Source organism: Podarcis gaigeae (genome assembly GCF_964106915.1).
Source record: "Podarcis gaigeae genome assembly, chromosome: 17".
NCBI lineage: Eukaryota > Metazoa > Chordata > Lepidosauria > Squamata > Lacertidae > Podarcis > Podarcis gaigeae.
In genome coordinates this window covers 13,231,844-13,250,191 of record NC_139694.1, presented here as the reverse complement: position 1 = coordinate 13,250,191, position 18,348 = coordinate 13,231,844, and the positions used below count along the sequence as shown (strand labels likewise).

General features: G+C 42.1%; 1 long non-coding RNA gene across 1 annotated transcript in view; it reads left to right on the top strand.

Moving 5' to 3' along the window:
* The window catches only part of LOC310835302, a 489,753-nt gene that overhangs the window by 210,433 nt on the left and 260,972 nt on the right, over nucleotides 1-18,348 (top strand). The window lies entirely within an intron of this gene.

Below are 18,348 nucleotides of genomic sequence, written 5' to 3'. Positions count from 1 at the left end.
GCCCAAAGTCAAGGAGCCAAAAACAAATGTGGAAATGGCAAAAGGATGAAGACTCTGATCAAATAAGTAACAAGGAGACAGCAAATTTCACTGCATTTTCCCATAGTTATATCCCTTGTGTTATTCTCAATTTTTAAATTAACTGTGCCCCTATTTAGAGGGTATTTATAAAGAACACAGCTTCCCCCAAATAATCTGAGCAGGCTGATGCTTGTTAAGCAAACTTTAACTCTGTGAGGGGTAAAAATGACAGTTCCATTTATTCTTTTAGAAAAGCCATGTGCTTTGAACTGGTCTTTCTAGCTAGGGATGATGGGAGTTGTAGTTTAAAAATAGCTAGAGACATATGTTTGGGAAATACTGGATCAGGGTGGCCAGTGTGGTGCCTTCCAGTCATTCATGCACTCTGATTCCCATCAGCCCCAGCCAGCATAGCCAGTAGTAAGGGATGATGGGAACTGGAGCTCAGCAACATCTGGAGAGGACCACATTGACTACCATGGTGCAGATGATGGATAATAATGGGTGTGGCTCAAGTTGGTTTGGTTTTTTTAAAAAAAATCAGTGGGATTTGTGTTGTCTTAAAAGACAGTAAGGGTTATCACATTCTTCCTACAGTCTATTATTTTGACTATTTACCTTTGTTTCCTAGTGTAGATTGGATATTGATCAGGCAGAGGTAGCATTTCTTAAAGCATTTTCCCCCCTCCTGGTTTTGTTCTGGTCTGGAATTACAGCTGGTACAGAATCGTGAGACCAGGTTATTGAGTGGAGCAACTGGACACAAGCATATTACGCCCGTAAGATGTTGAAGGAGCTGCCAATCAGCTACCCAACAATCTTCAAGGTCCTCTTGTTAACATACTGAGCCCTAGATAACTTGGAACCAGGTTATCTGAAAGACCTTCTGCCCCTGTATAGACCTGTAAGATCACTGAGATTGTCTGGGGAAATGTTACTTCTGGCACTGCACTCCACAGAATATCATAGGACAGGGAGTGGAAAATTGGCATGTTCTGGTGTTCATGTTCTGTGGAATGCCCTACATTGCTGTAGTTGCTTCAAACGTCTTATAAAAGGTTCATATTTTTGTCCAAGATTTCCCTGACCCATAAGAGTGGGCCCTTCGTCTTGTGCATCAATCCCCTGAATTAGTTTTATTTGCTTTTATATTTTTTATAACTGTTTTATTGGTTTCAAGCTTTATATTTGTTTTAAGGGACATTGTTTTTATATGGCACATATTCTACACTGCTTATAGATTTAAAATATATTAATGGGGTTTATAAATGCTTTGAAATATTAATTAAATAGCTTTCTATTAAAGGTGCCATCTGTGACACAAAAGCCTTTTGCATTTAGGTAATAATAATAATAATAATAATAATAATAATAATAATAATAATAATAATACAAAAGAAATACTGGGCACAATCCAACTGATAATAATAATAATAATAATAATAATAATAATAATAATAATAATAATAATAAAATAAAAATTATTACTTATACCCCGGCCACTCTGGGTGGCTCCCAACAGAATATTATTAGTAATAATAATAATGATGATGATGATAAAGTGTTAAAACATCAAACATTAAAAACTTCCCTAAACAGGGCTGCCTTCAGATGTCTTCTAAAAGTCAGATAGTTGTTTATTTCCTTGACATCTTATGGGAGGGTGTTCCACAGGGCGGGCACCACTACCGAAAAGGCCCTCTGCCTGGTTCCCTGTAGCTTCACGTCTTGGAGCTGGACCTCAGTGTCAGGGCTGAATGATGGGGGTGGAGACACTCCTTCAGGTATACTGGGCAGAGGCCATTCAGGGCTTTAAAGGTCAGTGCCAACATTTTGAATTGTGCTTGGAAATGTACAGGGAGCCAATGTAGGTCTTTGAGGACCGGTGTTATATGGTCTCAGCAGCCACTCCCAGTCACCAAGTCTAGCTGCCACTTTACCTTCTGGATTAGTTGTAGTTTCCGGGTCACCTCCAAAGGTAGCCCCGCATAGAGCGCATTGCAGTAGTCCAAAAGCAGGAGATAACCAGAGCATGCACCACCCTGGCGAGACAGTCTGCAGGCAGGTAGGGTCTCAGCCTGCATACCAGATGGTGCTTTAAGACTCACTGGAGACCCCATGGAAAAGTTAGTCAGTGCTTAATTCTCTTCCATTGAAATAATCCATGAGCAAAAGTGCTTATGATTGCAGTCCTACTCTGAATGATCTGGAGTAAATTTCATTGAATTTACCGGAATATACTTCTGAACAGATATGACTAGGATTGCGCAATTAGGCTGCAAACCTAAAGGTACCCGTATTTTTTGCTCTATAAGACGCACCAGATCATAAGACGCACCCAGTTTTTTGAGAAGGAAAACAAGAAAAAAAATATTCTGACTCTCAGAAGCCAGAACAACAAGAGGGATCGCTGTGCAGCGAAAGCAGCAATCCCTCTTGCTGTTCTGGGTTCTGGGATAGCTGTGCAGCCGGCATTCGCTCCATAGGACGCACACACATTTCCCCTTACTTTTTAGGAGGGAAAAAGTGAGTCATAGAGCAAAAAATACGGTACATACTTAGCAGTAGATTCTAATAAATTCAGTGGGATGTTCTTCTCAGTAGACATTCTTCTTGTTGTTATTTATTTGATTTACTTGTTGTTGAATACAAAATGTCTCTAGGCAGCATACATATACACCTTAAAAAAACACCAATCAAGTTTAACAATAAAATAACAACCTCCCCCCCAAAAAAACCCCAATAGCAATAAGCATGACTATTATAATCCCTCAAAAGAATGGAATGAAAGGGATGACTTAGTGTGGTCCTGTAAGGATATTATTGTTGGCACCAGGTGGACGTCATCGGAGGCAGCATTCCTTAGCCCAAAAGGCCCTCCCCCTTGTCACTCCACTTACATCTGGAGAAGGCCCTCACACAATGAATGCTGAGTTTGTATATGTTCAATGTTTTGATATATGTTCAATGTTATGATAGGATTTTCCAAGCTTGGGTCTCCAGTTTTTTTGGATTGTCATTCCCATCATTCCTAGCTAGCAGGGCAGGACCAGTGGTCAGGGATGATTGGAATTGTGGTCCAAAAACAACTGGAGACCCATGTTTGGGAAGCCCTGGTCTATTACATTCATGGGACCGTCTTGTAATTTTGATGGGACCTATATTATTCTTAGCATTATTCTTAGTATTATTAGCATCATCATCAACTGTTACGATATATTACAAGGCACAAAACTGTGGTTGGGATCTGTATTGTTGTTGTTACGCCTTGAGTGTGAAATTAAAATTAGCACCAAGTGTTGCTGAAATGGGAAAAAGAAGACTTTTGGGGGAAAGCAATTCTGCTGGGTTCAGAAAATAACTTTTGGGAGAGTGGTGGAGAATCCAGGAGAAATATCTATTGACTCTTGTGATTTCACACGGACAAATGAATTGGGCACCTCCTAAGATGCTGATAAAAGAGCCTTGGATGTGGGAGGGGGCTGCATTTTGCTGCTGCCAGGGTGTGCATGTGCTCTGGCAGCAATTTTCTATAAATCATCCCTTCTCGTGAAAGGAACGCCAGGACTTTACAAAAAGTCTGTGACGTACCTTCAGCACTCAAGCAGATAATGTGTCTCTCTTTGTCTTTTAATAATGAATCCTGGCTTTTCCTGTCAGCTACTGCTTCTTGGGAAACAAGAGCCGCAGCTCAGAAGAAGGAAGCCTGGAACGCCATGTCAGGCATGGGAAGCTTAAGCCTGATCAGTCCTGTAATCTTTAAAAAGGGTTGTGTGAGGTGGAACCACCCAAACATCCTGGCGATGCTTTCTTAGCTGACCTCATTTCCATAGAAATGCCCACAGGGCTTTTGTCTTCCTGGTAACCCAGCTTGCATAATTACACACAGATTTTCTTAGGTAGCACAGTCATGACTGTTGTCCCTAAAAAATGCCACATGGCTGAAGGGCACTCCTTTATTTTAAAGTCTGATTAATCTCTCCAACACACCATAGCTCCACGCTCAGCATAATAATGGACGCATCTTAACTCCTCAGGCTGCCCAAGAACTCCATAGAATTTGGCAAGGGCACTCCATGGTGTGTCTTATTTGTGAAAAGTTGACCTGGCAACAATGCTATTACTGCTACTCGGCGTCAGGTGGTGAGAATGCCAGGGTAAATTCTTGGCACAGAGCTCTTTCTTTCAGTGTTGGTTGCAGAAACGCTGCACAGAGGTGACTTGCATTTAAGAATGAATGGAGTTTGCCTAGGTCAGTTAAGCAGGCAAGAACATCCCTTTCAATCCATCACAAACTTTTGTCTCAATGCTCAGTTTCCTTAGGAACTCAAGGACATCCAAGGCCCCTTTTGCAAGCCAGTGAGAGGGGAGATTGTGAATGCTAGCCATGCAACCTGCCCTGACCTCCTAGTGGCCATACATCTCTTCACCAGTCTGGTGCCCTCCAGATGTTTTGGACTACAACTCCTATTGGCTCCAGGCAAGTGCTGGCTGGAACTGAAGGGAGCTGCAGTCTGAAACATCTCGAGGGCACCAGGTTGGTGAAGGCTGCCCTATGCACAGATGGAAAACCAGGTGGCTCTCCAGATATTGCTGCAGATGCTGGCTGGGGCTGAGTTGGGAGTCCAACAGAACTGAGTGAGCCACAGGTTCCATATCAGCTGACACACAAACCACATGCATAGGTGTCTGTGCAGGGATGTTAAAACTGAGAGTATGGTCAGTAGGTGCGACCCTGCACCCAATAAACAAAAGAGGGCACCTTCACATGATTTATCATTAATGGGATCAAGCAACACAAGCTGGTGACAGTGATTAGATTTCACAGCTTCTTAAATGGATTAGGACAGACCAAAGGCATGGAGGTGGCTCCTCTAGGGTCTCCAGCACGGCCTGCGGTTGTCCTACCATACTCCACACACACTTCTGCACTGCCAGAGATGAAGCTGATGCCTTAGCAAGTGGAGGAAGCTGACTCAGCAACAGCTGATGCTGCATAAATCAGCACTAGGCTCTCCCAACATTATCCTTAAATCAGCAGCAGCACAAGTGTCAAGGAGCAGGGAGAGTGCAGGAGAGCAGGCTGCAGCGTTCTAAGAGTGGAGCTGAATACGGAAGCTGCAATTTGCCCACGTTTTGGAGGGCGAAGTGGGAGATGCAGGGGCTCCTGATGAAGAAATGATGAAAGGCAGAAGGCAAAGGGTTTTGTTAAAATTAACACCCTTCGAGGAAACCTACGAAACACAACTGCAAACTGAATTTTATTTCTACAGCCCCATAGACAGCTTGGCTGTCTAATCTACTTGAGCTTCATGCCCATGGATTACACTGGTTCATGTAGGATAGGTCCATGAATGGCAATTAGGTGTGATAGCTGAATGCACCAAGGACAGAGAGAGCACCACACTTACGTCCTGCTTGCGACCTTCCCAAAGCATCACAAAGTATTCCCTTGGAAAGAGAATGAATGAAACCTGCAACGAAGGGCACTTCCGGGCAACCGGTTTATTGAGCATTCATCCTGATTTGTTTGCCAGGAGATTGGATGATGTTGCCATCAAAGCAAGTCTCACTCCATACTTTCCAGTCCATTCTACCCCTTGGGCTGTGGGTTTATTGCAAAGACCTCCCCATCTACTATAATTGTGCAACCCAATTTTTCCACTATGTGATTGTAAAAAGGTAAAGGGACCCCAGACCATTAGGTCCAGTCTTGGCCAACTCTGGGGTTGTGGCGCTCATCTCGCTTTATTGGCCGAGGGAGCCGGTGTACAGCTTCCGGATCTTGTAGCCAGCATGACTAAGCCGTTTCTGGTGAATCAGAGCAGCGCACAGAAACGCCGTTTACCTTCCCGCTGGAGCAGTACCTATTTATCTACTTGCACTTTGACATGCTTTCAAACTGCTAGGTTGGCAGGAGTATGTCATTGTACCCCACCTGAAAAGAATGACAGTCTAAATGTTAGAGCTATTCTTCCTTCCTTCCAGGGTTCCAGCCAGCCATTCCCTTCAAGCAGGTCATTCCACCCGTTTCCTTTTTCAGCTGGTAGTCAGCATTCTTTAGCATGTTGGGTTTTTCGAAAGATTCATTTGTGCTTCGGCAAACATGCTCATATTTTATTTTTTATTTTTTATTAAATTTGTGTAATGCCCTATACCGCAAGTCTCAGGGTGGTTCACAAGATAAATTCACAATATAAAAACATAAAATATGTTTTAAAAATTTTTAAAAACCAAGAACAATCCAATAATCCCCCCAACACATTTTAAAAGGTTTTTTCATTTGGGTGTCAATCAGCCAAAGGCCTGGTTAAAGAGGAATGTTTTTGCCAGGCGCCTAAAGGTATAAAATGAGGGTGCCGGCCAAACCTCCCTGGGAAAAGCATTCCACAAACAGGGAGCCACTTCCTCTCACTTGTCAGTGATCCTCTTTCAGCTCTATTTCCGTCCATTATGGTCTTAAGACAAGAGCTTGTACATCTAGCATAGTAGCTATCCGATGGAATTATAATACTTGATTTGACTTTCTAAGGGGAAGAGCTGTAGCTCAGGAGCAGATTATCCCAGTTGAAATCCCCAGCAGTTCCAGGAAGGAGTGGGAACGTCCCTTGTCTGAAACCCTGGAGGGCTGCTGCCAACCTTTGTAGATGAAGAATGAAGGACCTGTGTCCCTCCCAATGTTGTTGAACTACAACTCCCATTGTTCCCAAGCAGGCCATGCTGGCCAGGGCTGATGGGAGTTGGAGTCCAACAACATTGGAAGGGTTCTAGCTTCCCCATCCTTGGAGGAAACAATACTGAGATGGATGACCTGATTCAGCAGAAGGTGGCTTCCTATGTTCCTGCGTCATAAACCTCACCAGGTACACCATTTCAGATTCAGCCCCCCACCTGCACTAGGAGGATAATAGTATGTTATGAGGTTGTTGTAAGGATTGGAGCACCGTATTTCATATGAAGGGATTTTTAACATTTGAGCACCATGCAGATACTACTGGACACAAAGTTTGACTATCCTGATGCATGCAGCACAGTAATTCCAATATGCTGGTTTTTTTATACAACTGGCTTACAGGTGTGCTTTACAGTGGTGCCTCGGGTTACAGACGCTTCAGGTTACAGACTCCGCTAACCCAGAAACAGTACCTCGGATTAAGAACCTCAGGTTAATAGTACCTTCAGGATGAGAACAGAAATTGCGCAGCAGCGGCATGGTGGCAGCGGGAGGCCCCATTAGCTAAAGTGGTACCTCAGGTTAAGAACAGTTTCAGGTTAAGAACAGACCTCCGGAACGAATTAAGTACCGTACTTAACCCGAGGTACCACTGTATTTCGTTTAAAACAGGGGAACGTCAGGCCTCAAGGACACGATATGACCTTCCAGGTCTTCTATCAACCACTCAGGACTCGCCCAAAGTCACACACACTCCTCACTGGCCCTGCTTTGCATCCTACTTGACTGCTTTTGCCTGGATGTATCCTTGGGACTGTGATCATGTTCTGTGCTTGCCTAGATGTAAGAGGGAAAGAGGGTTTGTATGTCTGTGAGTGTAAAAACTGAGCTGGAATGTAACCTATTGAACAAAGGTAAGAGTCATATCCACTGGCACCTCCTACTTTTATCTCTGGCTCCACCCACCACTGGTAGGTTCCCTACAAGGCTATGGCAGCCCCTGATTTCCCCACTCTTCTGATTTTTTTTGCTGCTACATCATTCTATCGCTATGTCTTTAACTGAAGTTTTAAATTTTATTTTATGGATATTTGTGGACTGATTCATTTTGTATGTGAAAGTTGCCTTGATATACTTTATGAAATAACAACATCATCAACAACATCATCAACAACTATTATTGTTATTATCAAGTGTTGTTTTTTTCTTAAAAAATGTTTAGGGGTACCCTCATTTTGACTCAAAAAAAATCACAATTTTATAGTACAAATCGGGGGAAATAAATACAGTAAATGGACAAAAGTACAAAGATTCGCAAAACGTTTAGGGGTATGCATACTCCTCCGTCCCATCCCCCCAGAAAAAAGCACTAGTGATGATGATCATCATCATCATCCTCCTCCTCCTACCCCACCTGTTCCCCTAACAGGGGCTCAAGGTGATTTACAGACAATAATCAGTACAGATAAAAAGGGTGGTTTATAAATATTTAAATAAATAATGTGCTTTATAATCCAAAATAAAAAGAAAAGGTTAAAACTACAATTTAATAAAACAATATAGGGATCCAGAAAAATATAAAACATGCATTTTCTCTGTGGTAGAATCCAAAATCTATTCTTTCAGGGGGGGGTACAAGGCAAGAAGGTCAGCTACATAAGAAAAGGAAGCTGTCCTTGAATTTTTATTTGGCGTAATTTCATGATATTCATGCCATGGAGAGAAGAAATAAAACAGACTCGAAGCATGTACCCTTGGAAGTACTGGAGATTACTCCCTCGTAAGGGTGTTTAGGATTACAGTCAAAGATTGTCAAAACTTCTTGAGATGAAATTTTTGATCAAGATGCTTTAGGACAAGATAATCTCTCTAAAATGTCCATTATGTTTAGAGGCGGGAAATCTGGTGAGTAAAGCTTTGCCTACCATCCTAAAGGAAGCATTCTATATCTTCTGCCTAAACAGGCCAATTATGCAAACGAAAGAACGTTACACCTATGGGCCATTGAAGTGATAGATTTCTTTGGGAATGACTTTCTAATAGGGGGGAAAATATATTTAGGAATCTGTGAATGTGAAGGCACTGTGCCTGCTTCCGTTAGTATTTATCAATTTATGCAGAAATCTCAGATAACATTAACTTCAGGGAGGCAGTATGTTCTTGACTATATACCCTGGGGAAACGATAACCCAAGTTGACCCCTTTTGAGTCACACTGATGTCACTGGAAGGCTGTGTACACACCAAACCATTTGTAACACAATGTGGTTTTTTTCCTCAGTCTTGAGTCATTTCTGCTTCACCTAAACATGCTGCTTTCAGTCTAGATTGGTTCTAGATCCTGCTGTCTGCAAGCATGGGTGTGGTTACCTGCTGCACATGCAAAAATCCTCCCTTAATTTGGCTATCCCTGCACATGCCCCAGGCGAATGAAGACGTAACGATTGCAAGCTTGATATATGCACACCCACATCTGTTTTCAAATGGACATACCAAGCTTTTATTTTTTGAATCAAACAAGTTTCTCAAGGAGCGCTTTTCAGGGGCAAAGGAACATGCATTGGATCTAGATGGGGTGCGGGCTACGTAGAAAAAAACCAAATACTTGGTCTCCATTGAGACTAGAATAATATGTCATGTATACATAGCCAAAGGGCATGCTTGCATTTCCTCCCATTGAAATGAATGGCTGGACATTCTTAACTTTAGCTGCATTGCGAAATCCCTTAAGGAAATAATAGCTGACTGTTTTAAAGGGAGCTATTTCAGGATGATGATGTCAAGGGATGCCTTTATTATTATTATTATTATTATTATTATTATTATTATTATTATTATTATTTTACAGCCTTCTACAGCCTTTTAAATGTGTATGTTTGAAGGAGGCATTATTGTTTTGCTGTTTTGATCCTTTTTTTTTGCTTTTATCCTGTATTTTATTCTGTGAACTGCCCTGAGATCTTATGATGAAGGGTGGTATATAAATCTAAAATAAATCTAATCAATAATCAATAAACTTCCCTGTTTGGGGAAGTTTTTAATGTTTGATGTTTCATTGCTTTTTTATTATTATATTCTCTTGGGAGCCACCCAGAGTGGCTGGGTATAAATAACAAATTATTATTATTATTATTATTATTATTATTATTATTATTATTATTATTATACCACCTTTTTCCTTGATAGGCACTCAAGGTGGTTTACAGCTAAGCTTCGAAAAGCAAAATCTAATAATCCAAAAAGAAAAGGTAGTCTAGCGATTTCAGGTAAATAAGAGTATACTGTATATTAGAATGGAATGTTTTTATTGTGATCTGTGCTTTTACGTGCAAATCCCTGGGTGGATGATGGGCACTGGGTGCAATGAAGCTATTAATTGAAAAAGGCATTTTAAGAATGCAAGTTACACCCACCTGGCTGGGTGGGGCCTTGGTTAAAAAAAATGAACCCTGGATGTTCTGGGTCTGAGGGAAAAAACATGTGTACTAGGGGAGCTTAAGGTCTTAGAGATTGTTAAGAAAAAGAAAGTTGAATTGAACATTAAAGGGTAAAGATGCTGATATTGATACTGAAATTGATGCTGCCTATTTGCTTCTACGTGGGGACACAGGTGGCGCTGTGGGTTAAAGCCTCAGCGCCTAGGACTTGCCAATCGAAAGGTCGGCGGTTCGAATCCCTGCGGCGGGGTGCGCTCCCGCTGCTCGGTCCCAGCGCCTGCCAACCTAGCAGTTCGAAAGCACCCCCGGGTGCAAGTAGATAAATAGGGACCTCTTACCAGCGGGAAGGTAAACGGCGTTTCCGTGTGCGGCTCTGGCTCGCCAGAGCAGCGATGTCACGCTGGCCACGTGACCCGGAAGTGTCTCCAGACAACGCTGGCCCCTGGCCTCTTAAGTGAGATGGGCGCACAACCCCAGAGTCTGTCAAGACTGGCCCGTACGGGCAGGGGTACCTTTACCTTTACCTATTTGCTTCTACTGCTCCTCCACAAGATTGCTCAACCTGTCCATTGTAAATAAACACTGTATTAAAAAAAAGGAAGTCTCTGGTCATCAGGAAGGGGGCTGCAGGGTTAGTTTTAACTAAAAGTGACAGTCTAGGATGAGTTCTTCCTGAGCACTTACTGTACCTAGGGGACAATATGCAGGAAGTTTTCTAGCTAAGTGCTCAGTAAGAACTAAGACCATCACTCCCAGCTTTCATTGGTTCTGGTCATTGAGTGCAATAGCACAGGGAGGACTAACAAGGACATAGCGAACATGTTTCAGGTTTTAATACATTTTAAACATATTTTAATACTTGTATTCAGGTTTCGTTGTTTCCTGCCGGCTTACAATCCCACTTCCCAGTATAAAGGAAAGAACGACAACAGGTTGCATAAATCTCAGTGCTTGTCTGTTTCTAACCCCCCCCCAAAAAAGGTATGAAACAAAAAGTTAAGCTCTTCTATGTCCCACTGATTTCAAGAGGAGGCTTTTAAAACTCCCTCTGTTGAAATTAACGGGACTCCAACAGCCCAACGTTAGCTTACTGTGTGCATTGTTTTGTAATCACAATAGAATAGGCAAATCTAGCCATGCACATTAGAGGGTCATATTACCTCTTGTTTCTGCTAAGGCCAGTTGACACCCAAGCATTTTTAATGAACATCTCCAATTAGCAGTCCATTAGGATGAATAAGCAAAGTTTGCACTTTGCTTAGTGGCACTTCAGCTTTCCTGGTGACATGACTCACTGAGCTAACTGAATTTGTTGACATTCTGGAGGTTAATATGAAGCCCTGGAACCGAGTTTGACAACATGGAGGCATCAAATCTACAGGATCCTGGTGGTTGTGGGAGAGACAACCTTTCTATCCCTATATTAAGTAATTACAATGTATTATTTTGGATTGTTGTTGCTGTTATTCATTTCATTTCCGTATTGAATATATATATATGTGTGTGTGTGTGTGTGTGTGTGTATGTGTATGTATATTGTGTGTGTGTGTGTGTGTGTATATATATACAATGGTACCTCGGGTTAAGTAGTTAATCCGTTCCGGAGGTCCGTACTTAACCTGAAACTGTTCTTAAACTGAAGCACCACTTTAGCTAATGGGGCCTCCTGCTGCTGCCGCGCTGCCGGAACACAATTTCTGTTCTCATCCTGAAGCAAAGTTCTTAACCTGAAGCACTATTTCTGGGTTAGCAGAGTCTGTAACCTGAAGCGTATGTAACCTGAAGCGTATGTAACCTGAAGTACCACTGTATGTATAAATATGTGTGTGTGTGTGTGTGTGTGTGTGTGTGTATAGGGGGGATCCATAGGCACCGACTCCATGGGGCCTGAGGGGGGCCGAGCCCCCTCAAAAATTCGTTTGGGGGGGCTCTGCCCCCCCAAAAATCTAAGAAAATTATTACCGTAAATTTCGCTCTATAACACACAGATTTTTTTTCTCCTAAAAAGTAAGGGGAAATGTCTGTGCGTGTTATTGAGCGAATGTGTGGTCCCTGGAGCTGACTCGCCGGAGCGCAGGAGCAAAAATAGGCAAAAATCAGGCAAAAATAAGATCGGGCGGGCGCGCGGAGGGAAGTCAGAAGCTGCTGCTTTCCTGCATTCTGCCTCAGGGTCTTACTGCCCACCCGCTTCTGTTGCTGCGTTTGCTCAAACTCAACAAAGAGCAGGGAATCCCCTGCCCTCTTGGCAAGCAGAGGGTTAAGGAAAGGATCGAGTCCTTCCTTCTAATTCTTTCCTAGTCACACTGCGTGCAGGCTCCAGCCCACCACCTCCTCCTCTCCGTGCTCTAGGGACTCGCAGGTGGGAGAGAGAGAGAGAGGGCTGGCTTGGGGGGGGGACTTTTGCCTTCCTTTCCTCCCCCCCACCCCGTTAAACTCCTCCCTTGCATTCTTAGCCAGCTGCTTCTCCACACACCCCTCTTGTGCTTCTTGTCCCTTCTGTGTTTTTCCTTCCCTCCCCATTTAAAACTTGGTGACAAAGCACGGATCCACATGGATCCTCAGGATTTTTGCATTGGGTCACTCCAAATTCACCATCAGATCACATTACATGTCCATGGCTACATCTTGCACCAAAAAAATCACGCACCCACTGTTGCCTGGGGCTGCAATGGTGCAAAAACGTGGTTACAAAGCATGGATCCACATGGATCCTCAGGATTTTTGCATTGGGTCACCCCAAATTCACCATCAGATCACATAGCATGTTCATGGCTACATCTTGCACCAAAAAAATCACGCACCCACTGTTGCCTAGGGTCACAGTGGTGCAAAAACGTGGTTACAAAGCACGGATCCACATGGATCCTCAGGATTTTTGCATTGGGCTACTCCAAACTCACTGTCAGATATTAAAAATCTTTATAAAATAGGGAATTAAATACATACAGAATGTTAAATTTTCAGTTTCGAAATATTAGTACTAGTTTAGTACTGTATTTCTATATTACTATAGTACTGTATTAGTTATTTTCAAATACTTAAATATTTTTAGGGTGTAAGACCCAATTAAAGCCCGTTATTTACATACAGTATTACAGTATTTACATACAGTATTAGGCATACTGTATTAACTTTATTAACTGTATTAAAGCATTAACTTTGAGATATTATTTTTATTTAATGAACCCTCAGCCTTATTCAAAGTAAGCTTAAATTAGCTATTTCACTTATTAATCAAAGTGCTATTACTGTGCGACAGCAATATTTTATGTTTTATTCTTTTAATGATAGTTTAGGATTTATTTAAATATCATTTCAGTCTTTTCAGAGCTATATATTCACTGCTCTGTAATAGTCTATAAGCATAATTGTTACTGCAAATTAAATTAGCTTTTTACGAAAATACCGTGCGTGTTTATGTTTTGTTTCTTTTTTCAAAGCCAAAAAGTGTTTCAGGCTTGTCGAGTTTCCCGGAGTGTGGAGTTATAGAGAGTCGAGTTTTCGGGGTTCTAATGTTGATCATATGACTCTAAAATACTTTTTAAAAACTTTAAAACTCACTAATTTTCATCTAAAATTTAGAAAACATCCCGGGGCAGGACCCCGGTATGGCCCCCCCCCAATATTTTTTATAAGTCGGCGCCCCTGGGGGGATCTCAAAGCGGTTTACAACCTACTGTATGTATAAATATGTGTGTGTGTGTGTGTGTGTGTGTGTGTGTGTATAGGGGGGATCTCAAAGCGGTTTACAACCTACATTAAAAACTTCAAATAAAACAATCCAGAGCAAAACATTACAGAAGAAAGTCAAATGTAAAGTATACATTTGAAGCAACGTAATTAACAGAAAGCTAAAATATTATCTTCTCCTGCCAACCTAGCAGTTCGAAAGCATGTCAAAGTGCAAGTAGATAAATAGGTACCACTCCGGCGGGAAGGTAAATGGTGTTTCTGTGCACTGCTCTGGTTTTGCCAGAAGCGGCTTAGTCATGTTGGCCACATGACCCGGAAAAACTGTCTGCGGACAAACGCCGGCTTCCTCGGCCAATAAAGCGAGATGAGCGCCGCAACCCCAGAGTCGTTCGTGACTGGACCTAACTGTCAGGGGTCCCTTTACCTTTAAAATATTATCTTAAAGATTTCAAAATAAAATATCACAAAGGAAGCCAACTGCAGAGTGCACACTTAAGGCAGCAAAGTTAACAAAAAATAGGCATCTTAAACAATTCAAAAGAAAACCTGACTAAAGGAATGTGTTTTCATGCTCTGTTTTTCTATGCAAGGGAACCATGAGGTCTGGGCAATATCTGGTTTTCAACTTAGTGATATATCACCACTAAACATCGCAATATATTGATACATCATAATGTCTGAAAGAAGGATGGAGCTATGTAGCCACATTGGCTGGCTTCATGGTTTTTCCCACATTGTGATTTTCGCACGACACACGCCCATACATCATGATTTGAAATACAGTATATTGCCAGGTCAAAAACTATGAAACCAGTATCACAATACAGACCTCAAACTAGTTTGTACGATATATTGTTATATTGCCGTGCCCTACTCAAGGTGTGTAACTCTTTTCATATGCAAAGAGGATCATGGAGCTCTCACATCTCATTTACTTTGGCCCTGATTGTCGTTTCAGCATCAAAACTGTGAGGAGCTTGTGAAGATGTTTGTGGGAATTTCATTCTTACTGCTCTAAGTTTGCCTTCAACCCCTCTCCTGTTTGCGCAACTGGCATATCCTAACATCCCTGTGGCCAAGGGAGACGTTTCGATAGTTTTATTAGTATAAATGATTGCTTTTATTTCAGTAATCACTCTCAACAACAGGTTTGCTCAGTACCAAATAATAAGGGATTATGCACTTCCTGTTGTTTTTGAGCTATGTTTTCATCCAATAGATCAATACATTTCTAAAAGAAGGGCAAATTCATAAATTAGGGAGGGAAAATTGGGGGCACTTGACTTGCTAATACAGGTTCCAAGGAGTGTGGTGGAGTCTCCTTCTTTGGAGGTCTTTAAGCAGAGGCTTGACAACCATATGTCAGGAGAGCTCTGATTGTGTTTCCTGCTTGGCAGGGGGTTGGACTCGATGGCCCTTGTGGTCTCTTCCAACTCTATGATTCTATGATTCTAGGTATGTAACAATTCAGCAGCACAGAAAGCTTTTGTGTGCATGGAAGATATGGCCAAACTGCAAGCCAAGAACAATCAAAATATGTCAGTGCTTGGTAGAATATTTCAGACTGATAATATATAGGAGAATTGTCACAAGACGATGGTCATCTTGTGCTTGACCTCTTACACTTTGGAAGAAACAATATAAACACCTTGCATTGAAACACAGGGGGCTGCAAGGACTGGCCCAGATCAGTGACTTAACACTCATATTAAAGATTCCCATGAAGAATTATAGAACTGTAGAGTTGGAAGAGACCCTGAGAATCATCTAGTCCAACCCCCTAACACTAGCCCATACCTCCATCAGAACATCTTGAAGACCCATGAAAATACAGTCGTACTTTGGTTCTCGAATGCCTTGCGACTCGAACGTTTTGACTCCCAAAGTGAGTGTTCTCACTTTTTTGACTCCCGAACGTTTTTGACTCCCGAAGTGAGTGTTCTGGTTTGTGAACTCTTTTTGGAAGCCAAACGTCTGCCACGGCTTACGCAGCTTCTGATTGAGTGCAGGAAGCTCCTGCAGCCAATTGGAAGCCACACCTTGGTTTTCAGAAGTCAAACTGACTTCCAGAACGGATTCTGTTCGAGAACCAAGGTACAACTGTACTGGGCACATATGCTGAACCTTGGCGGTTGCTCAAAGCCTTAGGCTACCTAGATATTGAGTTCATGATTTATTTGACCCTGTATTCTGCTTCTCTCTCTTTTCCTTCCTTAAACATTACTTCAAAAATACAAACCCTTTATCATTTGTGTACCCTTCAACATTTATCGGATGAAAATAGGATGTCATATTCCATCATCATCATCATCATACCCTGCCCATCTGACTGGGTTGCCCCAGCCATTCTGGGCAGCTGCCAACACATATAAAAACATAATAAAACATTAAACATTCCTTCCCTCTACAGGACTGCCTTCAGATGGCTCAGAGGTCACATAAGTCCATACCCTCCAACATTTCTCTGATGAAAATAGGGACATCCTAAGGAAAAGCAGGACATTCTGGGATCAAATCAGAAACAGGAATGGCTTGTATAAACCTGGGACTGTCCCTGGATAATAAGGACACTTGGAGGGTCTGCATTTGGAATATTGGAGGATATCTAGCTGGTTTTGATCGCTATGGTTTTTCTCCCATGAGCCCAGAGGCACTCTGGCAACAGGTTCCAAAGTTTGTGCAAAGAGGGACTAAACAAGCAGGGGATAGGTGAATTCTTCCCTTCTAGCTTCGAAGCACATAAACAGGGTGGTGGCAGTACCAGCTAAAGGTTAGAGTTTCAGGTGGTGCCGTATGCCCTTGCAGGGTAGATGTGGGACATGAGGACAATGAATATTTTGTGCACTGTTTGTGCAAGAATGGAAGCAGCACCAAACAAACAAACAAACGAACTGCTGATATTTGCTGGAGGCCCGGGTGTTTTTGTGCTTTCTGCAGAATGCTACAGAGGCCTTGTGAATGATTCATTGAGTCTTTCAAGGTCTGGAGGACCAAAAAGCTTATCTCTTGCCAAGGTGTCTTTCATGCCCTTGGATCTCTAAAACTTTCTGCATTTTCTAGCTCCCACACTATTTCACGTCGTGACAGACTCAGACATCTCTCTGGTAAATCCATCCTCTCATGCACCCAATTTACTATAATTTGCAATAGTCTCCGATATTTGACAAATGCAAAGGTCACAGTCTTTCAGGGTACATTAGCAGAAATGTGATTCTAATACATTTCTCACAACTGGTATGCAGTAATTTCTTTTCTTTAACACATTCTACGCTCTGTAGTATTCTTCTGGTGTATAATATAGAAATCCACTGAAATCCAAGAAGTTATGTCCTTACATGCCAACAATGAATTAAGTCCATACCTTCAAAACTGAGGTACTGGATTGTTTATGATATCTTTATTTCTTTCCCACTAGACAACAGAAGTTCAGAAAAGCTTTGCACATTTCTATTAGTTAATAGTTATCGACAGACTGAGAAGGGTCACAATGGTACCCTTTATATACCTAAAGGGGAGTCACTGTATATATTCTCATGAGGTGGTGAAAGTATTGGAGCCTCAGCTTCAGGATCTGTCCTTCCAGTGAGTACTCAGGGCTGATTCCCTTAAGAATGGATTTGATCTTCTTGCAGTCCATGGGACTCTCAAGAGTCTCCTCCAGCACCATAATTCAAAAGCATCAATTCTTTGGCGATCAGCCTTCTTTATGGTCCAGCTCTCGCTTCCGTACATCACTACTGGGAAAACCATAGCTTTAACTATACAGACATTTGTTGGCAAGGTGATGTCTCTGCTTTTTAAGATGCTGTCTAAGTCTGTCATCGCCTTTCTCCCAAGAAGCAGGTGTCTTTTAATTTCGTGACTGCTGTCACCACCTGCAATGATCATGGAGCCCAATAAAGTAAAATCTCTCACTGCCTCCATTTCTTCTCCCTCTATTTGCCAGGAGGTAATGGGACCAGTGGCCATGATCTTCGTTTTTTTGATGTTGAGCTTCAGACCATATTTTGCGCTCTCCTCTTTCACCTTCATTAAGAGGTTCTTTAATTCCTCCTCACTTTCTGCCATCAATGTTGTGTCATCTGCATATCTGAGGTTGTTGATATTTCTTCTGGCAATCTTAATTCCGGCTTGGGATTTATCCAGTCCAGCCTTTCGCATGATGAATTCTACATATAAGTTAAATAAGCAGGGAGACAATATACAGTCTTGTCATACTCCTTTCCCAATTTTGAACCAATCAGTTGTTCCATATCCAATTCTAACTGTAGCTTCTGTCCCACATAGAGATTTCTCAGGAGACAGATGAGGTACCTTCACAGACAGAGGAAAAAGCATCTGTGAAAAAGCCACTTAACCAACCTGAATTCCTCTGGCTAATCAGTGCACTGCTCTGAGCAAGAGTCAGGCATGCCCTGGTTCCATTGCAATCAATGGGATAACACACAATTTACCTGGGAAAGCTACCTCCTTTCAGAGGCAGCATTTCAGATTCCCACCTTGGGAAGCAAGGCTCAGCAAGATG